The sequence below is a fragment of the Pungitius pungitius genome, chromosome 9 (assembly GCF_949316345.1).
Source record: "Pungitius pungitius chromosome 9, fPunPun2.1, whole genome shotgun sequence".
Lineage (NCBI taxonomy): Eukaryota > Metazoa > Chordata > Actinopteri > Perciformes > Gasterosteidae > Pungitius > Pungitius pungitius.
The window spans coordinates 7,412,824-7,434,780 of NC_084908.1; positions in this window are offsets into that span (position 1 = coordinate 7,412,824).

The following is a 21,957-nucleotide window of genomic DNA, read 5'->3' on the forward strand; positions in this document are numbered from 1 at the left end:
TGCTCTACATCTAACCTCACTGTAACTCCACTTCATATCTCTCATCACTTCTTGATCTCTTACTCTTTTACGCTCTGTCTTAAGTAATGACCCCAATCCATCAACTGACTCTGTACCTGTCCGCAACATTCACACACTCTCTCCCTCCTCTGTTTTATCAGCTCTCCCCTCAACTGACTCTTTGTCACTCTTAAATCCAAACGCTGCTGCAGAGACTCTCCTGACAACTCTGTTTTCCTCTTATGACACAATAGGCCGGCAAATCACCTTCGGCACCTTATTTTTCTGCCTCTCTTTCTCTGCTGCCATAAGCTCTTTCTACCAATCAGCATCCAGGTGCACGCAGGCACACCTTTCAATGTGATGTCATTACGTAAGCTATTCAACATGGCTTTGCACTCATTATCAAATATGCTCAACACCCCTCCACCCATCTTCCAAGAGACTTACCAAAAACATACCTTGGCTCGCCTCTTTTTTATTTTTTATATTTGCTCCACAAGCATCTCTGCAACTCATTGAGTGACTGATTAATTGCGCAACACAACGAATTAATGATGAAATTCGTTGCCTACACTTTTAATATCATTTTTTATCAACTTCATTGATTCGTTGTTGCGGCCCTTTATATAGTGTGTTGTACATTGTGCTATTTTAAAACTGCCTTCTTGGGAAACAGAGTTAATAATTATGTGAAGTCTTATTCTACGTTCACACTGAACCCGTCGCCAGCGTTTTTTAACTCTAACTGTTTCCCAAGAAGGCAGTTTTAAAATAGCACAATGTACAACACACTGTAGTGTAGATAGGGCCCCTAGAGAGAAAGAAAGACCCAGTATGGCCAATGCTGTCCCTATTGAACCCCAGCAGTGCAAGTCACAGCTAGTTACTCCACAGATGACATTTCCAACTTCCAAATGAACCCTCCTTAAGCAAAAGTATGCCGCAGTATCAACTTCCATTCCGAGGAGACGCCTCCGTACACCAAGGAACGACTATTTAGCATAGAGTGACAAAGAGCGAAAGCTGGGGTTGTGTGTGTGTGAGAGGGGGGGGTTCAATGTGACTGGATGGGATGTAAAAAAGTGATAATGGAACGGCAGGGAGGCACAGTGTGCAAGGAAGGTTGGCCTATTCTGAACTTTACACACAATTAAAATATACATGGAATATACGTGCAAACACACAGAGTTATGAAACTGTGTGTGTGTGTGTATGTTTCGGTGTTCCCTATACACGTATTAGCAAGGGTGGAGGAGAGTCTGACCTTTTATATGTCTTGCTTTACCTCCATCACGCACACACTCAAAGACATGTCAAGGCTGATGCAAGGAGGGGTGTGCAGGGCCACCTTGCACGTTGTCATCACTGTCATAAGGCAGGCAATGAACAAGAAATTGACAGGAGATGGTGTGTGTATGTGTGTATGTTTTGGGAGAAAACGATGGAGAGGTGAGGTAATGTATCTGAAGTAGAAACAAAGTTCTTCTGTTTTGTTTCTTCCCTGTCTCTTCCTCTGTCAAACAAGCTCATAATATCAAATAGGAAAGTGAAACAGTTACTGAAAAATAAAATTCAAAACGTGTTTGTCTGTCCCGTGCCGACTCAAGCCTGTGGGAAGTAGAAAACAACATCTCCATCTTACCAAGTCATTATGTGAAATAGAAATCCTGATTACCTTTTTCCTCCGATACCACCCAGTCCACCCAGTCCCTACAAATCAGAGGCTCCAACTTCTTATCTCAAAGTGTGGATTTCTGCATTGACTTAGAAAAACGAAATGTTTGGATAGCCAAATAAGTTAACAAGGATTTAGACCACCTACAACAGACTCACTATGTGGGGAAGAATATTAAAAGGTGCAATCCAACGTGAGGTATTGCCTTCTTTACTTTTTACAGTAATGATGGAAAGTTTCACATTTATAGAGTACTGGAATCTACTCTAAAAGAGGCTTTTGTACAGGCCTCACGACAGTAATGAAAATCTGGAGTCCGGCACTGGTTGCTGAATTGCATGGTTAAACCACTATTTTGATCGTCTGATTCTATTGGATCCAACCAACACCACGTGGAAAAGGGCGACAGCTTCAATAGCTAATCAGAAGCTAAAATGGGTTGAAGATTGGCTGCGAATATACCCTCCTAAACACGAAAACCTGCACCAAAGGCTCTGAAACTGTTGGTGATGTGCATGCAATAGCCGATGCACGTATCTTGCTAAAAACTAATTGTTGAAACCGTCAGTTTCAAACAGTGGAAACTTCTTAAGTGGACGCCATCAAAGAACAGATGATCACAACTGTTCTAACACTATTCCTTCATGTGGAGAAATGGATTATTTGTGAGGTTTGCCATTATTCTCCAACAGTGCGGGGGCAGTGACTCTGCATCATTACCTATGGCCATAACATTACATAATGGTAACATTTCACCGTTCCTATAAATGTTAGGTCTCAAATGGAATAAAGGCCCTGCACACCCCTCCTTGCCAGGCCAAGGCTACCCTGAAAGAAGGCAAAAGGAATTGAAATAGGCATTGAAATAAGAAATAGTATCGATATAGAATATTTTCCTAATCCTTAGATCAATAAAAATAATGTATTTCCTGCATCAGTGCAAGTTGTTCCCAGGGGATTGCTACGCTGATTCCATTGGATGCGCAATTCATAATGCGATCTGACAATTTTCAAGGTCTTAGTCACTAAACATATGGCACTAATGATATTATACCGCAAACACACCCACATAGGTCTGCAGCTGAATTCAATGTGCATCTAATTTTTTAATGTTAATGTGGATAAGAGGGGAGCAAGTCAGGCTGGGCCACAGTAACGTATATTGTATACGTATATGCAGTATATGCATGTGATTACTCACAAGGGTTCCTTTTTATCTTCCAGATAGACAAAGTAGTTCTGGAGTAATTACACTATCCTTGTTATGTTGGACATGAACAATATCAATGGACAATGAATTTGTCATGTTGGGTGGTGCATACATGGAACAAAAGTGAATAATTTTATATAAAAAATAAAGTGAATTAATGCTGCGAGCAGCGATGAACCTCTTGCATGTTGGGGGGGCAGCGGTCAGCCGGACACGCGGGTCAAAAAAAGGAAAAAAAAAAAACTTAAGTGCCTCAAGTGGAATCAAACGCAGGTCTACAGATTCCTAAGCATGGAGCCAACCATCAATGATCAAAACGTCACTGAAATAAGTTGGATAGATTGCCCTTCATGAGCCTTTCCATATGTGGCGTGACAAGCTCTTTACCCAGTTCATTATTGAATAGCCACCATGCATTGTTAGCCCTTCTTGCAGAGAAGGGTTGCAATGATAAAAAAAAAATCAAGGTACACACTCCCAAATCGAAATTAAACTAGAAGATCATCCTAATAAGAGCATAAGTCTCCCTGTAATACATTTGTTAAAAAATCACCATACTTGTAGGTCAATCAGGGTGCCGGCGCTGCTTCGTTGAAAACTTCCTGGGGGCGGTATGGAGGCAATTTCTCACTTTTGATCCAAAACTCCACATCAGGTCTGTAAAGGTCATCACTTAGGACACTAACAAAGTTTGTCCAAAACTCCCAATATTCACTGTCACCTATCATCAGTATTAAGGCTTATATTCCCAGATTTGAAGTGGATCAGATTAAAGGGCTAGGAGATGGACATCTAACTCTAGAAATTGGCATTGACCTAAGCCAATAGGTGGCGCTATACTTTATTGAAAATCACTGCATGGCAATACTTATAGGCCTACACAATCATCATGAATAAACATTTCTAGACATAAATATCAATGTTTTTTGGAGTTATAACATTTTCCATTTTGAAGAAAATCGTCAAATATTGTCGAAACTGGACGTAAGATCACGCCCAGGTAGTTTTATGAAAACTCTTGATTTTAATAACTTTTGACCCCACGGTTGTCAGGATATTATATCAAGTATATAGATCAAATGAAATTCTAAATAGAGTGAAATGTAGTCTAGGTGGAGTGAAACTGTAGTTCTATACGGAGTGAAATGTAGTTCTATCCATTCTATCCATCCATCCATCCAACTTCAACAGCTTTAGGTTGTTTTGGCTTCACCAGGTCACCAGATGGTTCGACTCCCATCTGTAGTCAGTCTCATCCCAAACAAAGATGAGTCCAACAAAGGTGGCGTCATCCACAATCTTCAGGACCTTGATGCAGGTGCAGCTGTTGGTGTGCAGGGAGAAGAGCAGAGAACGCAGACTTGGAAGGAACCGGGGCACATGGACCGAGAGGCTGAGAGGTAAGAAAGGGAGACAACAACAGCTATTAAGCTTGCGAAGAGGGTTTGTCTCTGCATTTACTGGATACTAGCGCCCAACTGATAGTATATGACTACTTTGACAATAACAGCCGTTATAGAATATGTGCTGCTAATGAGGAAGATGTACGAGTGAGAGGCCTACATGAGGGGATGGTCTTCCTGTCTGATCTTACGCTGTAGCTTAATTTCCGATAGGTTGCCTGTCTGTAAAATATAAGCCAAGCTAATTCTAATTCTCATAAATCAACCAGGTCAACTTACCTCCATGTCGCTCCTAACAGTAACAGTCGCCTCCCTCCCATCAAGGATGGCAGAAGCAGAAGTCGATCCACCAATAGAAACTCATGGCTCATTTAGCAGCATAAGCCATTGCGTAAAAAATCGTTAAAAAATTTTTTTTGATCCGAGACCAAAGGTTTTTGTTTTGAGACCAAAAACAATACTTTTATAAGCAAAACTAACAAATAATTCTGTCTCAGTTTATATATTTTTACTTAGAAACTTTTTTGAGAAATGTGCTCTCGAAACATGTTTTTTGGTTTGCATAATAAAAGACACAAATCTACCTCCATAGTACTATTGTCTTAAAGAAAACATTAAGTAATGCACTCCACCACCATGGCCTGTATGCACGCTCACCGGGCAAGACGCCATTACTGAAAAAAGGCATGTTGAAGTTTGCTGGACAACATTTGGAAAAGCCAGTGAAATACTGGGAGAATGTAGTGTGGTCAGATGAGAGCAAAATGTTTCTGTTTGGATGCCATAACACACACCATGTTTGGAGAAGAAATGGCACTGCACATCACCCTAAAAGCACCATACCAACAGTGAAGTTTGGAGGTGGGAACATTTACTGGCAAACTTCACATAATTGAAGAATGAATGGGCAAATTTACAGAGACAGAAATCTGCTGCCATCTACCAGGATGATGAAGATGAAACGAGAGTGGACATTTCAGCAAGACAATGATCCCAAACACACAGTAGAGGAAACTCAACTGGTTTCAAAAAAAGAAAATAAAGCTGCTAGAATGGCCCAGCCAATCACTTAAATCCCATTGAAAATATATGGAAAGAACTGAAGATCAAGATTTAAGAGGCCCACAAAACCTTCAAGATTTGATGACTGTGGAAGAATGGGCCAAAATCACACCAGAGCAATGCATGCTACTAGTTTCTCCAGACAGGAGGCCTCTTGAAGCTGTCATTACCAACAAGGCTTTTGTTCAAAGTATTGAATAAATATTAGTAAGCATGTTCAATACTTTTTTTCCCTGTGTCATTTCACATTATTACACATAACTTTATTTATGAACGTCTTTTTTTGTTTTGTTTGTATGTATGTATTACTTGGGTTGTTACCAACATCTGGTGAAAAAGTCATGTCAATAGCTCCTTTGGGAATATATTTACTGAGAACAATGGTGTTCAATACTTATTTCACCCACTGTATATACTTTTTATGGTTTTGATTGATTTGGTGTGATGGCCATTCTGTCTTTTAATGTCCTCTCAATGCATGTTAACAAATAAACATCATAATTTTTGGAAACTTTTGGGATTTTCAAACCCCCCCGAGTTGGTTGATGAGACGAATCCGACACGTCAAGTTAAAAAGTTAACAATTATTTAGAAGAGAAATAGATACATTAAGCATCCTTAACACCCCTAGTATCCAGCCCACATTTCAGCATTCTCTTCAACCCTTAAACCTCTGAGCAAACAGCCAGCCAGCTTTGCCCAGCCATCCAGTCTTCGCTGCCTAGCTATATGGCAGGTGCAAAATCTGCTACTGTGTGTCAGGGGTCCCAGTTAACGGCAAGCCTGCTTCTGTATTAGGGATTTCTAGTGATCGTTTGTCTGGGATCCTTGAAACAGGTGCCTGGACAGGGGTCTGAGTGAAAGTCAAGCATGTTCCTGTGTCAGGCTGCTACCTGCTCCATGTCCTGTTGGCAGTCTGGCTAACTTTAGCTATGTGAACGCATCTTGTTGGAACTGTTGTTACAGGTCTCCTGTCAGGGTTTTGAAAGACAACTTCTGTCGGCTTTACCCAACACCCTTCCTTATTGGGCTGCAGCCCAGTAACAGTAACTTACTTTCAAAACAATATTTAAAGTGACCGATCTCAGCTAGTATTTAGCTAACACTGTCACCCTGACAATTGGCTGAGTTCACTAGTGGAACAAGTTAGCACATTTCTTTTCTACGAATGGAGCAAAGCTGCCAAAAAAAGCTGAATGTAAATGCAGGGGATGATTCGGAAAGTCTGCGATATGTAAAACATCCCAGTGAATGGATAATAATATTGTGAAACCTGGGGTAAATATGCAGTTGAGGCAGATCCAAGCAGAAGCACATCATTAACTTATACAACACATTTGTTGTTTTGAGGAGGAGACCAAGTGAAGGACAGTGGGATGGAATAAAAGACTGCTATAGGGAGGGGGTAAAAAGAGAAGGGAGTAGTAGATATGGTGATGCAAAGACAGATGTGATGCAGAGGGGAAAAGGACAGGAATAAGGGAAAGAAAAAGTAGAGCAAGTTAAATAGTGAGAAGCGGGGGTGGATGCATGAGAGAAAGACAGTGAAACAATATCTAGAAGGCAGACAAGCGGAAACTTCTTCTGAATCGAAAGAGAGGGCAGCACTTCACACCTCCATAGTGCTATCTTTTTGAAAATAGTTCTTTGTCAAGTAAGCAGGGAAGGCACTCTCCCACAAAGTAAAACACACACACCGACTAACAAACCCTACCATTTAGAGGTAAGCATAAAGTGTGCTTTCTTTCCTTTTCATTTATATACAACAACAAAAAATTACTGTAATATTTTCTTTAGCTTTCATGTTACCCTTAGTGTTTTCTTATCTTGTTGTCTGGCACAACAGATTTATTTTTATTTTTTCTGTGCAAAAATTTGAAATAAAGTGAATTTGTCATAATTAGCATGATATCTACTAGATTAACAGTTCGGTTGTTAATTTACACCTGTTTTCCAGCATGTTAGAGAGAAGAGAGGTGGTTCATGATGGTAAAGACTAGAGGACTTGCCTAACAGGAGACCGGTCCCTAGAAAACTAGGCTTAAAACAAGGATGACAGAATAGAAAGAATCTATTGTTTAGGATTAGACAAACTCAGAAATATGCACAATTACCACAGGCTCTGTCAAGATTGTATCATTATACATTATAATAACAATAATAATAATAATAATAACTTATTTTACCTAATCATTTTAATTTCTCTGAGTGGAAGGAGGAGGGGTGAATTGTTTGATGTGTTTTTCTATCTGTTACTTTGTTTATTTTCGGTGTCTTTATGGTGTATGTTGTGGTGTATGGGTGGCGGAAGCACCTCGTTGGGGCCCAGCTGGTCCGTTGGGGTGGATAAAGAGGTGAGTGCGGGGATGGGTGAGTGTGGGGGTGAGTGGAGTAACAGGCGAGTCAGGGGGAGTGAAGGTGAAGGAGTTGGGGGGGCCCTCGTTGGTGGGATGGGCATCTCGGACAGCAAGGTGGATATGGAGGAAGAGGGGGTGGTCTTTAAGGTCCCCCACCTGAAGAGGAAGACGAGGTGGGACGGTCACCAGCAGATACGGTCTTCAGACTAAGAAAGTTCGTCATCAAACTCAAGGTGGGAGCATTACTGGGACTGAGTCAGGTGTCTGTCTTGCTAAGATTTAGGGTCTTTAGGTGCTGTTTTTGTTTAGTCATTGCATATTGCAGTTTATGCAAACTACACATGTGAATACAATTTTAAGGCCTGAATAACACTGTACAGTTGTGTACAGACTGTATCTTATGTAAAGCATGGTATCAGGTCATCACACAATTTGCATTCTGGTTGGGCTCTTTTTCCATTCAGACATTTGCATTTGAGTGACAAACCTCTTCAATTGTCAAATCCCACAATGATTTAAGGTAATATAATGGAAATCAACACATTCGATGTGCCATATTGAAAGTTTTTCTCAGATTGACTTTGGTCATAGTCTCTCCACCATGTGTGTATTCCCCCTCATGACAAAATGTCTTGAGGAAGTGTCAGGAAGTGTTGCGTTGAATTGTCTATTCTAGGTGCGCCCATGCGGCATTTGCAAAGAGCTTGTTTTACAGATCATTGTTTGCAAATGGGATGAGCCCCCTCCTGTGTGTTTGTCATTGGTGCCATGACAAGCTCTTATCTGGTGCCCAGCAAGACAGACAATCACTGGAAAGTGAGAGAGCAAGCAAAAGAGAGATAAAATAGACAATTGAGTACAAGGACTTGAGAAAAAAATAAATGGATAACACTGATTTCCACGATGCTAACTTCACTTCCCGTTTTGTTTTGTAGATCACAGATCCATACCTCCTTTTTTCCTGCCTCTTTTTTCCACACCTGTCTCCAGTTTCCAATCACACACCTTAGTACTTAACCACTTGGTTAATTGTTTAACCCTCATTTACCCAAGAGAACAAATGTGTACACACCAAATATGAAGCAAAATATTTGAGCCATGGGATTACACACAAAGTCTATGCACAAATGAGATAAGACCGGAGTGATGCTTCGGCTTACTCCGAGACCCCCCAGGTCTCCCCTCCCTTCCAACGCCACTACAGCCCCCAGCCAACAACTGGTTTCCACTAATAAGCAACTTTGAACAGCTCTTTGTCCTCTCAATTTGCCCTCGGGTTCAACCCGCACAGCAACTATGACACTGCTATTGTCTTAAGTAAAATATTCAATAGAGAGATGGCAGGCAAAAGCAATTTCAGATTGAGAGAGGACAAGTGATAGAGGAATAGATGAGGCAAGAGGCAGACATAGTCCCAAGTGTGAAGTGTGTCAGGCAGCGTCGGAAATACACAAAGGGCAAAATTGCCTCTAGAAATATAATTTTGCCCCATATCTTATTATTATCTTATATATACAAATAATGATTTGACTGTCATCATAAACCAACATTACTCTTTTCTAAAGTGTTTGTCCTTTCCCTCCCCACAGGCTTCTGTATTTGTATCTGAATCATATCTGTTATAGGAATTGAATGTATGTATGTAAGGTTTCTTCCCTTTTTCCCCATGGAAGGGTTTTTCATATTTTGGAAAGTTTTTCCTGTGCCGATATGAAGGTTTCCGGATAGAGGATGTCGCATGCGTACAGACTGTAAAGCCCTCTGAGGAAAGTTTGTAATTTGCAAATTTTGGCTATACAAAATAAAATAAATTGAATTGAATGTTTTTAAAGGAGTGAGTGCACAGAGATCCAGTCTCTGTCAGCATCTCATGCTCAAAAGGAAAAATCCATGCACCCATCAACCATCAAAAAATGGAGGATAGATTAGCTTGGGGTGGAGGAAGACGATAAGGCTCTCTTAGCACTTGAACTTGCCGACAATGAACTGCCAGGGTTTTTCTGATCAGACAAACGGCAGTAGTCAGAATCTGGATTTTTGTTTGATCTGCCCCTTTTGACAACTTTTATGAATTGTCTGATTCTATTGGATTTGATAAAAACCACGCAGAAATGAAAACTTTAGAGTTAAGGGGCATTCATGATTCATATGCTGGATGCTAGGTGGCTATTTGCTCTGGTTTTAGGAAGTGAAATGGTACTTACTTGTTCACCCCTTGCTTTGCTGAGAATGTTACAAATGCATTTCTGTGTGCATATTTCTGTACTAATTTGCATATGGTATTTTATGACTTTTTGGTTTTGTTGTGGAGTTTATTTTTAAACGGATAAGTGCATTACGTAGCCAAGACATTTTGACCAAGGCAAAGCATTCATATATTTGTTTGTGATGACTAAACTCGTCACTTGTTTTTGTTGTTGGCAAACTATGATATTCTGTACTCTCAGATTCGAACTGTATCATGTTTTCATTTACTCAATTTGAGAAGTAAAAATGTTCCTTGATTTTGGTCGTGAAATCTATCCCAGGGTCAGACCAGTTAAGAACTACCAGTCCATCAAGATGTAACTATCCTTTTCTATGGTTAACTTGACACTTGACACACTTATCTCTGGTTACGGTGAACTCATGCTAGTTCACCCAAACAAGTTCTGCCATTATGCTTTTACTATACTCCTACGAGTCACCCATCTCTTTTTTGCTTAGGAATTCTCTGCTGCTGCTGTGAATATTTTTTATTTATTAATATAAAATATATTTTCCGGGGAATACAGTATGACTTATCTGACCTTAAGCATCAGTACCGTCTTCTTATACCCTATCTTCAGGGTGTTAGTCCGAAAAATTATTTTTCATTCAAAATCTCTCATGGTCTCTGATCAGCCGATTTTGAGAGTACAATTAATCAAGCAGATTCTGTACAATTTTCGTTAAACCAATCAAATTGTTGTTGGTCAACTTAAAAAATGGTCTTCTCCTTTCTGCTGCCAATTTTCATTTCATCACAATCAGATGTGATCCTGGTCCCGCCCACTCACCTCCAGTTAGCGTCCCATTCATGCTCCTCATTCATCATATTGCAGTAACTCCCTTTATCATCACCACCACTGTCTCACACTTCAGAATCGCTAACCCATTGACTATTCTATTTCAAAATGGAGTCCAATCATGTAACAATGCATCCCCATTACCTATGCGGCAGTGAATGACTCACAGCACAGGCAGATGGGCCTGACTAATTATGCGGCACAACAATTGGTTATATTTATTCCAAAACTTAAATATAGCATTTGTCATATTATATATATTGCAGTAACTCACCTGCCTGTTTTCTCTTCCCTGGGTTAGAATTATTATATAAATGTTTACTCTGTATACCTGCTGCTAATCTGTGTTTATCTTAAGATGTGGCGTCTGGGCTCATTTGAGTCAGGTGTGTAAAGGAGGACCACAATTGTTTGTGTAAGGACTGGATGGGTCTGTTGATAACACTCAGACTGCAGAATTGCTATGGCCGCTCGGGGGTGTCAACAAGTCACCAAAGAATTTGCACTCTTTATTTGCAACTGTGAAAAAGGATTGCTAAAATTGAACGGCCAACTTACTGTGATGGCCAAAGCCCCACAATGACCTTACCTGGTCGAGTTCCCTTCCTGGTTAGACAAAAGATGAGGTTGACGGTGGAGTTGTCTTCTATACAAGAGGCCTGAACCACTGAGCATACCAAGAACTTTGACAGCATGGCGGAAATGGGGAGGGTTTGTGTTCTGTTGTGGGTTATATCTTTGGTTTTCGCCGCCTGTAGCTTGTTGGTTTAGTCAGTTAAGAAGAACAATTGAAGGGGAAACTTTGCAGTGTGAGACCTTAGGCTAGAACAGTTATGTTGCCTATGCCTTTAAATTGGGGCTCTAGAATTTCATTAATTGTTTAAGAGATGTTCTTCATTGAGAAATGTTTGGGATCATAAACCCTCCTGCAGTAAAAAAAACAACTGTTTCCTTGTGCCTTGATAACTATGTCCATGACACTTACGTAATGTTACCATTTATCTAATGGTTTAGTATTTACTGATGTTTAAGATTAAACAACTTCTTCAGGAAGTTGATGGATTTACCTCAAACTCACATGCAGGAGATTAAGTCACCATTACCATTACCATACAGTCGAAAGACCTAGTAGAAGATCAGTTGCAATATTTCATTGCTAATAGAATGTTTCCCTTTTTATGGATCGTCTCTGGTCAAGATGGGGTTTGTCTCTCTCTTGCCCGTGCTCACATATACATAGATAAAAAGGAGAAAGTTGCAGAACTGCACATTAATTTGAACATAGAGGTAACTCAATGACAGACAGTGACCGATTTACAAAAACAGTAGAGACATCGATCGTGCACTCACACACACAAACAGTGACAAATTCTTACAAAGAGAGTTTACAGAGACTGCTAGTCAGACAGATACTAGGTATCCACCAGTACAAACATCAACACACACACGGCCGCACAGAGAAATAATTAAATGGTATGTTGGCCATGTCTGATACCCACATGCTGTGTGTGTGTCATAGCTGCTGGAGGTTCTCACTGATCCTGACACTGATCCCACATTTTGACTGGGACCGGCCTCTCCCACTGACACAAAGCAGACAAACAGAGCACATCTGATCCCACATAACAGGAGTAATCCCATCACACTCTCTCTCTTCAACACACATACACAGACATGATGGGATTAGGTTTGACTGCATGAGGTAATAACTGACGGATAACCTTTCTCTATTGTGACACTGGCTTTCTTTACCCGAGGGTATCACATTAACAAGCAAATTACGTTGTTGTAGAAAATATTATCACAGGCAGGATAAAAATCTGTTTTGCTGGAATAATGTATTTGTCAGAAGTCTAGAAAGAAGTTGTAGTTACAAGATAAATGCAAGCCGGTACCGGTATATGCATTATGCGACTAATTTTCAAACGAACACACGCACACCCCACACACTTTCTTGTATCCAAAAGCATTGTTTCATTGATAGAGAAGCTGTCTGAGGGCAATGTTTTTTACTGCAGCTGAATAAATCAACATCATGAATAAAACTACAAATCAAACTGCATTAACAACCAGGGAGAGGCCATCAATCTTATCCTGCGTTCCTCACTCGCTTGTCCACTACTTGTTAATTACCTCTTGCAGCTCCTTGTCACGGTTTGGGTTCTGGTCTTGTTTTATTTTGTAGTTCAATGTCTCTTGTGTCCCTGGGTAACTTCACTTCCTGCCTTGTCCTGTCTTCCCCTGTAATTGTCTGCCGTGCCTGATCGTTTCCAGCTGTGTCCAATCACCTGCACCTCCCTTGTGTATTTAAGCACGGTGAGTCTCTTGTCTTGTGTGGCGTCATTACATGTCGACGGTTCATGGCACGTCCACGTCCACGTCCACGTCCACGTCCACGTCCACGTCCACGTCCACGTCCTTTTTTGTGTTTGTCGGTTTTGTTTTCGCCTCCTTCCTGTCTTTTTTTGGTTGGAGTGATTTTGATTTCGAGTTTTTTGACTATTAAAGTCCTTTTATTTTTCCATTATCTACCATGACATTGGCCATGTTTACTAATTGTAATCATGTTAACAAATAGATTACCTGAATTTCAAACAAGTCCCTATAGGAAGCTAATCATTTCAGGGTTATATTTGCTTTGATTTTAGGGTTGTAGTATTGTGGATGCTTTCTTTTGACAAGACAAATTATTGCAAAAAGGAGGTAATTAAAAAGAAAAGACTCCATATGGTAGAAAAACTTGCTAGTGGCCTATCAATTTCATTTTCAATAGAAATCAAGCATTCAGATGAAAAGATTGTTATTAAACTTCCAAATCAAGCAAATGAATTAAGAGTAATTGTATTGCTCTGTATTGATGCAATAAAAAAAAGGAAAAAGTTAGGTTGAGATGGTGGACGGCGGGACGAAAACAAAAACTGTTTATTCACTTGAGAGATTTGGGGTTTTGTAGAAATGAATCAAACGCCAAATGAGCAGAAGCTCTGACCTGAAACCTAAACTTACTGGATCCCAAAATATTACCTGCTCAGAGTCAACACCTTCTGATATGGAAGTGAATCTGTGTTATCGGGTTTTGAAAGAGAAACGTGATTGAATTTCTAGCACTGAATATTTATGCATTGAAATTATGTATCTGAATGTTTTTCAACGTTAAAATATTCAACCGCAAAAAATTCAACCTCAAAAAATTCAAACACAACATCCGGGACGTCAAGGAAGAGCAATCGATTCTAGATTCAAGATCAGGAGCGGGCGTCACGCAAAAGGAGCGAGCACCCAATACACCTTGGGCTTGTCGGCAGCATGGTGACCGGATTGTAGCCAAGTCCAAAAATAACGGGGCTTTAACTCTTCATTTATGCTATCAGTGTGGCCAAGTATGAAGAAATACATAAAAGAACATATAATGTTCACCCTGAACCAAGACGTTTTCTTGCCACTGACGATATACATTTTTATTGCAAGTATACAAATCAGCAGATCATTGTACAAGCTTGGTTGGCTGACGGTGTAGCGCAGCTGCCTTTCAACATAATGTCATTTTGCTCGAAAGGATTCAAATCCAGGTTGTGGTGAACTTTTAATAAATGTTCTTTTATAATCGCTGCAATGGATATGGGATGCATTTTGAACAACGACACAAGACAACATCTGCCGCCAGAGCTGGACTGGGACAAAAAAAGGGCCCTGGCATTTTCGCTCAGACCGGCCCACCACAATCGGTTGGATACAACCACCAAACAGTACACTATTCTTGCGGTCCCTGTAGATAAGCATATCTACTGTTTTTAACCCCAAATAACATACGTTAGCTACCTCTTCTAACGTGTAACTCGTTGTGGCAAGTCATAATTAAAATAATCAAATGGCATCATTTAACTTTTTTTCTAGAGAAGGGCCGTTATCAGTTTTAAATGGTTACATTAGTATATCCGAAGTTGCAATTGAATAAGTGAACTCTTAACTCTGCTAGCTACAAGAAACAGTGCAAAATAGCTTATGCTGTGTTATTTGATTTTAGCTAACTGAGTGGCTACTCAGACTTTATAATAGCTACAACGGACAACGATTAAGTTTGTTGCCTTATTATACTATTCATTAATTGAGGTAACTGTTAAATCGTCATCTTCGTTGTGGCCCAGCCCGGTCCACACACACTATCCTCATGCACCCGCCCTGATTAACACTCCCTCACTGTTCATGTAGCTACCTGCTTGCTTAGCGTTTCAATGACACTCTCCTGCTCACTCTGTCCCTCCTTGACTTCACTGTCAGACTCAGACACCTGCTGCACCTTCTCCTCTGCTGCCTGCGAGCCGCAAGCACCGCTATCGCTGTGGCTAGTCACCTCTCCTCCTCCATGTACTATGTTCACCTGCTGTTTCTTTAGCCAACCGCCCCGTTATACCCGGGACATCCCGAATTATGGGCTATTTTGAATTGACAGCTCCAGTCCCGATTTCCAATCACAGCCTGCTAATTCAATGACGCGCGAAAAACTCCCGGTTGTTGTGAAGTTGTGACGCATCAGACCAGTGTGTGCGTGGGTGCCGGGTGAGAGCTGTCCTATCTGTTGAAATGAGCAGTGAGGCTTGCGCTGCAAAGAAAAAATAGATTGTGCAAGCCCGGCCGCCAACCGCTAGCACCCCCCCGTCAGCCCGCGAAAGTGTCCCTGATTTGGGGTTGGGAGAGTTGGCAACCCAGTACCCGTCAGGTACTGTAGTAGTTTTGGAAACTGAAGTTACAGCACTAAACATGTCGGTTATTTTTGAACATGTTGAGGCATCAACCTCTAGATTTTTTTTTTGGCCGCAATTTCTCCGCCCCCCCCTTGCTCTTACATTTCTGTTTCTCCATCCTAATCCACACATTTCTTTCTGGCTCTGAGTCACTGAATGCATCTGACTGACGCACGGAGAGGGAGGGGTGGGGCCTGCTAAGAAATGATTGGGCCAGCCCAGTGTCAGTATGGAAAATTAACCAATGGGCCGCTGTCCCTGCTTTATGGGCCGGTCGAAAGCAAAAAAAAATCGGCCCACCGGGCATTTGCCCGGTATGCCAGATTACCAGTCCAGCCCCGCCTGCCGCTGTCGGGGGAAAACCAACACGCACGCGTAGCCAAACCGGTAGTTAAAAAACCAATAGGCACGTAACACTGTCACTGAAAAATGGCTTCTCGTTTCAGACTTTATGAGCAAATACAGGATCTCTTTGTGTTCATTTCTACAGCCTTGCATTAAGACGTACATCCCTTTATTTAAGACGCTGCGCTACTTGCAGGTCGCTGTGTTGTGCCAGATCCTCAATAAAGTTTACCCATGGTCATGAAGATACTCATTTAACGTTACATGTACTTTCATGCCGATTAATACCCAACTGAGATCGGCCTCTGCCGCTCTAAAAAGGATCCTTCCACCAACCGCTTTCCGCACTCGGGGCTACTGCGGTTATTCCTGCATGTCCTGTCGGGTTTATGCATCTGCACGCTCCGCTAAAGCCGCTGCCCCCCCTACGCTACAGCGGCTTATGTGCCTCTTCAAGCGAGTTCCTGGTTTCAAAACTCCGCCAATCACTCCTAACAGCTTGCCGAAGGATCTCAGCATCATTAAATTAATTCAAAACTAGAAGAAGAGGCGTAATCTGACCGGCTATACGCTGTTGTTTAACTTCCGCTTAATTCATGTCCAATACAGTCTGTCAATGTGCAAATGTCAGCTGTCTATTATGGAATCTTAGACACAAACCACACTGATGGCATAAAGAAGAGTTAAAGCCCCGTTATTATTGGACATGGCGAAAATCCGGTCACCATGCAGCCGTCAAGCCGAAGTTGTATTGGGTGCTCGCTCCTGATCTAGAATCGATTGCTTGAGGTCCCGGATGTTGTGTTTGAATTTTTTGCGGTTTAATTATTTGCGGTTGAATTTTTTGTGGTTGAACTTTATGTTATGTTGACCTTTGCATTTTGAAAGTGAGTTTGGATATAAAATGTTCACACATTGAGCCATTAACAAAATAATCCTTTGAACTACAATTCAGTTTTAAGGAGGCTAAGACCCTCAACCCCAAAAGGTCAGAGGTGAATGTTAAATTATTAATGAAGCTTAGGTGTTACTTAGGTGTAATTTCAGTCTGGAAAACTGGAGAAGTTTATGCCTGCCCCAGTGGCCTTTGCTGTCTATGTGGGCATGCCATAAGCTGATTGGAGGCGAAGGCACCGTTTCTGTGAACTAATCGCGTCAGTGCTTACAACCACCACCAGTGTCTGGACACGCAAAGGGTATGCCTCATCTCATCTTGGCCTCCAGGCTCATGGTCTATCCTACAGCTGGATGGAGTCCAAGCCCCAACAAACTTTGCACTTTTAATAATTTTGCTAGTTTTAATGAATCATTGTTAAAAGTCTCTCCTGATTGAAATGGATACAAAAGGTTTCTTTTACAACTCGCCATCTCTCACTGATATATTGTGCGCTCCTCTAACAATGCTGCCTCCCCTCACACAGGCACCTCTTGAAAGGATAATAACATTTATTATTAACTGTTATTAATATTTGAGGTTAGAGAGGAAATTTAATACAATTTAATACCATTCAAAACACAACCATAGTGTCAGGAGGGCAATAACCTTTGACTGGCTTATCATCGGCTGTAATATATTATGACCAAGATATGGTGGAGAGAAATACAAAATTATTTCATTGAAAATCCCTCAGATTACCTTCAATCACATTCAAGTATCAACTCATTATTTTTCATCATGATATAATGACATTTATTTTCTCTCACATAAACATTGAAGAACAATAAATATCCTGTCATTTGAAACAATGCCAAAAGAGCAGATTTGAAGTGATGCAAAGGATGAGTGCAATAACATTTCAGTTCTTATTAAAATGCAATATATCATAGTCAAAACAGACACACATTGGACCAGGGGTATTTGATTAAAATTCCAAAAAGGCCAGATTGAGAAAATGTTCTCATGCAAAATGTCTGCATGTACACACCATATAGTATATATACACACACATTGTGTGTGATTTACTAGTTTTAAAGTAAACATATTAGACAAACATAAACAGGGACATGTGAAGTGCAGTCTAAACGAGTGTGTGCGGGGAACGTGTATATGCAGTCTTGTAGAGTGAAAACCAACCACAACCAAAAGAAGTGTCTCAGGCAGGAGAGAGAACCCAATTCGGTGTCATAACAAGCAAAGTTCCACATGCACAGTTACCAGAGCGCTAAAACTTGCTCACGTATATGGAATGTCGCCATCACCCTATATTGTCTGCCTGGTTAGCCAAGTCAAAATATCTGAGAATCTGAGAGAAGAGGGTTTTTAATGTTGTGTAAGAGCTGCAAAAAGGCATCTCTGCTTTAAAAAAAGTCCTCATTCAGTTTGACTGAGAAATGTGAAACACTTGCCAAACAATTAGCGGTTATTAGAAGATAAACATTATATAGCTGCCAAATGTAGGTTTGAAAGAGATGTACAGTATGTTCTCTTATGTTTATCTTCAACCACTACCAAAAGGGTAGTTGACTATGTCAGATATTTTGGAGGCCCAAGGAAACATACCCGCCAGGACTCATATCGGTGGGAATCATGCCAAGTTCACCTCACGGTCGGGGCTCAATAAGGGGAATCGGATGGATATGTTCAGCTCAGTGGGAATGTTAAGTGGGGAACTGGCTATTGCCGTTTTGTTCTATCCTGTTACGGATGGTAGGTATATTGAACATGAACTGTTTGTGCCCCTTCCATCCGGCAGGAGGCTGAGGTCCATCAGGACTAAGACCTCCTGCCACACAAACACTTTCTTCTCTTCGGCAGTCGGGCTCATCAACAGAGCCCGGGACCCCCACTGACTGACTCTCACTCCCATATACATTCACTTTGTTACTTTCACTTGTCACTTTCTGTTTAGCTGGTGCAAAACACTCTTTTTTATTTTTTATTTTATCTTTATTCCTCAACTTACTAACCTAAAGCTTTAGCGTACTAACCCATAGCATATATTTTATTATAATTATATTTTATGTTCATCTCATTCCTGCACTACGTTGTCTTTATTGTACAGTCTTCCGTCATGCACCAACCGCCAAATCAAATTCCATCAAATAACATATAATGGCAATAAACTAGGGCTGTCAAAAATAGCGCGTTAACGGCGTTAATTAGCTGTTTGTTGTTAATTACGTCAATTTTTTTGACGCATTTCATGCATGCGCAGTGTGACAAATTATTCAGGTACGGAAAGAACCTCTTCTTCTAGGGAATGCACTTCATCCTTTACAACACATTACTGCCACCTGCAGGCATACGTCAGGCCGTCAGGTTCAGCAAGTCGTTTGCTGCAGAGCCTCTGCAGGGAAATTAGTCTAACTTATCAAATAACATTGATTTGATTATTTTCTGGAATGAATTAAAAAATCAAATATCAATAACATGTATTTATGTAAAAAATAATAATTATGATAATAATAATGATAATTATGTATCTGTGTCCTGTTATTTATCTTTATTATGCATTTCAGAAAGAAAAAATTGTTAGGATTCAGGTGATTAATCATGATTAATCCACTGAAAATTCTGATTAATTTGATTAAAATTTTTAATCATTTGACAGCCCTACAATAAACGTTTCCTGATTCCTGATTCTTTTGTTGTTTTTGTTCAGATTGGTTTGTTTATTGTTGGGCTAGGCTCACCCTGACACTTATTTCTACTGCAATTGTTACTAACAATAAATATTATAGACAACACGGCCGCAGCACTGGTCATTCCTCTGAGTGGGGGCGAGAGTGAGACCTACCTAGACTCCTCTGGACTGGGTGTAATATACTGTAAGTGGGAGCTTCTCCATTTGTCTTTTCTCCTTCCTTCTCTTGTATCTTCATTCATTCAAGTCAGTAGATTTTGGACACTTTCCCAGTACTGGTTAGCATCTTTCCATGGTAGATATAGATATAGTTCAGCTTGGAAAGGTTTTTAGCCAATTCTATACTCAGCAACTGAAGTGTAGGAAGGTGGATTTGATACACACTGCTAAATCGTTTCAAGTAGTAACACAGGAGAACACAAGCTAAGAGGAGCTGAGAAACTTGGAGAGAGGGTATTTTTACGGCAGAAGTGTCAGAGAAAGTGGATGTAAAACTCCAGGATATTGTGCTACCCATAATTCACCCATTCCTAACTAAGCAGTTAGTCTAGCGTATGCATCTTAGGGTGGGAGCCCTAGAACTGGAAAGTTGTATTAGTACCATTGCCAGACAAAGCTTGGGCGGGGTCTAGCACCCTCACATTAAACAGAGTGCAAATTATGATACTTTAAGGCTATGGTGTTATGGGCATAAGAACTGGTGCCTGATGCATATCGACAGAAGTAGAGGAAAGGAACTGATTTTGAGAAGGCAATAGTTCTTAAAATGTTTCTGTCAGGGGCCCCTTTGATGATATAGGGACCGCAAGGATTGACAGGAAGTTCTTTAAACCCTTTTATTTGGCACGGGTCTTTTTGATGCTGCGTGTCTCGCCGTCTCCCTCTGTCTTCAGAATGGCATAAAAAAAGATAACTTATCAGAATATTTTTCACTAGCTGACACTATTGAGAAGTGTGATACTGAGATCTGGATTTACGTAAACAGGCCAGGTCGGGTTTGTGGGTACTTGTTGAGATTCGACAATGTCAGATAAGTCACTTAAGTCACTAAGTTTGACCTCAATCAGATCTCAAGTTCATGACAGAGAAACTTTGCCCGCACAAGTATGTGGAGCAGAATAGGCTTAGAATTTTCTTTGCAAATGTTCGCATTTATTTATCCAGCTGCTGGTAAAAGTCTACAATAGAAAGCTGCTTGTGTTTGCGGCGCCACTCATCGTCACACGGCAGCTTAATGAGCTCCAGCTGCAGCTGTGGAGGAGCGTCATCATGTATCCATGGAGAGGGGAAAAGAGAAAAACAACATGTCCTTTTCAATAGCTGCAACACCACTTGAATTTCACAGAGATGTGATATCTGTTGCATACCTCACCATTTGCGCACAGATATTTTCCAATGGAAATTACTTCTTGTGAAATGTGAGGTGCACGGTAATGCTTGTGACAACCGTCTTCAGGCTAACCCGAGCCAGCCTTAACTACAAGCGATGTCAAAGAGGAAAGTTTTAGGCTTTATCTTAAATGAGCTGACATACTGTATGTCCACCCCCTGGACTGAAAGTGGATAGTGGTTCCACAAAAGAGGAGCTTGATAACTGAAGGCCCTGACTCCTAGTTTCATGACGGTGCGGCTTGATACCAGAGCAAATCCATCCAGACAAACTGTATCACGAGGCAGCTGACTTCGAAGGCGCTCTGGGCCTGTTAGAAAGTTGCAGGTTAACCAAGTTATGATGGCCCTTTCTCAATACCTAAGACGCTGAGAACAGACTTGCGTTCCCGCGAGAATAGACTCGAGGGACGGACTCTGAAGTCCTGACTCACGGTTTCAGGAGAACGGTTATTTCCGCAATTGGAACAGCAGCTGACTTGATGACGTCACCACGTCAGCTAGTCTTGCTAATACGTTTTAATATAGGTTTTGACTGTAACGTATTTTACTATTATCAAGCTTTCGTTTCATTTTTAATTGAAAATAGAAATGGTATATACACTCACCTAAAGGATTATTAAGAATTATGTTTAATTTCTCATTAATGCAATTATCTAATCAACCAATCACATGGCAGTTGCTTCAGTGCATTTAGGGGTGTGGTCCTAGTCAAGACAATCTCCTGAACTCCAAACTGAATGTCAGAATGGGAAAGAAAGGTGATTTGAGCAATTTTGAGCGTGGCATGGTTGTTGGTGCCAGACGGGCCGGTCTGAGTATTCCACAATCTGCTCAGTTACTGGGATTTTCACGCACAACCATTTCTAGGGTTAACAAAGAATGGTGTGAAAAGGGAAAAACATCCAGTATGCGGCAGTCCTGTAGGCTAAAATGCCTTGTTGATGTCAGAGGTCAAATGAGAATGGGCCAACTGATTCAAGCTGATAGAAGAGCAACTTTGACTGAATTAACCACTCGTTACAACCAAGGTATGCAGCAAAGCATTAATGAAGCCACAACACGCAAAACCTTGAGGCGGATGGGCTACAACAGCAGAAGAAGGGTACCACTCATCTCCAACTACTCAACAAAATTGGA